Here is a 2,523-nt window from a genome sequence, read left to right on the forward strand (position 1 = left end):
AAAGAAATAAGCAGCACTATAATGTCTTGGATCTTGGTATATCAATACATATCTGTGGTATGTGTGTGTGTGAGTGTGTGTGTGTGTGTACGTACTTTGAGGGGAGGGGTATAGTGCCTTATATATGCAGAGGGTTTGCAAATAAAGTCAGTCTTGTCGGATATTAAAAACCTTTTATCCGGTGAAATATGTGAAATGTTCATGGTTGTCAGACATATTAAGCTGAAAAGCAATATATACGTAATATATATATATATATATATATATATATATTCGCGTATATATAGATATATATATGTATATATATATACACGTATATATACATATATATATATGTATATATATATATATATACACGTATATATACATATATATATATGTATATATATACGTGTATATATATATATATATATATATATATATATATATATATATATTCAGTTTCAGAGAAGATCGTGAAGTATACAAGTGGGGTGAGGGGAAAATAACGGTGTTCATGTTTCTTGTTATGTGTTGCGCATGTATGACGAATGTATTACTGTGTTGAGAAAAATATGTGCGTGTGTGTATCAGTGTCGGGAGTGGATATTGGCCCGAATGCACGAAGGCGGTAGTTATTGAAACCATGGTTTAAATCATGGACAAAGACCGTAGTTTTAAATGGGGCGCCAAGTGTCGCATGGCCTATTTCATTACGAAATCAGTCATATCGTCGTTGAAATGTTGTCATTACGTTACGAAATGACTGATTTCGTAACGAAATAGGCCATGCGGCACTTGGCGCTCAATACAAATTGTCCATGGTTTAAACCATGGTTTCAGTTGTACCACCTTCGTGAATTCGGGCCATTGAGTATAAAGTGATTGGGGAAATGGGGAGGAGGAATGGTAAGGAATGTTTGTAAGTAGGAGTGGGATTAAGTCCCTTGTAGGACTATAGACTATATAGATGACCATTGTGAAGATAGTAAGATCGAATTTAAAGGGAACGTAAACCCAAAGAGCAATGTGGATTGAGTGAAAGCAGTAATATTAGTAGAACACATCAGTGAAAGTTTGAGGAAAATTGGGCAATCGATGCAAAAGTTATGAATTTTTAAAGTTTTGGTGTTGGAACTGCTGGGTAAGGAAACTACTAGAGGTTATGACGTATGAGTGGACTACAATATAAAGAAAATATAAAGGGAATTCAATAAAAATTCATTTTTCATGAAAATTACATATTCCATCAACTTGATACTGACATATGTTAGGGGTAGCACTTATTCCCCCTGCTTTCTAAGAGCGGCTAGTCAAGTACTCTTTCATTTTGCTAGAAAAGTGAATTGTTGTGGAATTCCTTTTATATTTTCTTTATATTATTGTCCACTCATACGTCATAACCTCTAGTAGTCTCCTCATCCAGCGGTTCCAGCACCAAAACTTTAGAAATTCATAACTTTTGCATCGATTGTCCAATTTTCCTCAAACTTTCACTGATGTGTTCTACTAATGTTACTGCTTTTACTCGATCCACATTGCTCTTTGGGTTTATGTTCCCTTTAAGGATCAGTCTGATCCAGATTATTTTCGTCAAGAGTATCTTTCTTATTTTATTATCTTTCTTTCTGTAAAAAAACAACTTCAATACTCAATACTATTGATTGAAGGCACGCAGCATGTTTTTTTTTAGTATCAGTGAGGAGCCATGCTACGTATGTTGACACGAAAGTGAAATGTATTTCTTTGCTATGCTCATAAAAAAATCAATCGAATAATCCGTGTAATTCAAGATAGTTTCATATTCTTATTTGTTCCTGTCCAAAGCTACACACATTTATTCACTATCTTACGCTGGTATTTTGTGAAAGTTGTAATACAATTTCGTTAGAGTGAGTGTTGGTTTCTTTTGAATAAAATGAAATTGAATACAAACAGAGACACGCGTAATTAACTTAACTCTTCTTTACGAACTGATAGAAAATAAAACCTATCATGTAAGTATCGTGAAATAAAATGCAGTTCGCTCACATAGACACTCATACGTAACACACGTCTATTTAGGCTCACACTCACACACACACACACACAAATATAGAGCCCTATATATATATATATATATATATATATATATATATATATACGTATATATATATATATATATATATATTTAATATGTATACCTCGTTTAATAATCAAATATATCGAGTAAGTGTAGAATTGACTGTCAGCATTGTTGATGGAAATTTTGTGTAATGCCGCTCTAAGACAAGAATATGTTCTAAATATGTTCAATCTTTCACAGTTGAGTCAATCTAGAATCTGAAACATTCACTTCTAATCATCATCTTCATTTACGTCTCCCACTTTTCTCATATTCCTTTTTCTCTTCATGTAAGGCAATCACTATCATTTTCACAAATACTGCTTCTCTTGTTTTGTCCTTATAACTCTTTATCCTATCTTTCTCTTGTTTTCCTCTCAAAAACCTTCGGTTGGATGGTTCGATCTGATACGTAAACCCAAATGACTTCAACGGAAACA

The sequence above is a fragment of the Diadema antillarum genome, unplaced genomic scaffold, assembly GCF_040938485.1.
Source record: "Diadema antillarum isolate AM-2024a unplaced genomic scaffold, OU_Dant_1.0 seq00000269_RagTag, whole genome shotgun sequence".
Taxonomy (NCBI): Eukaryota; Metazoa; Echinodermata; class Echinoidea; order Diadematoida; family Diadematidae; genus Diadema; species Diadema antillarum.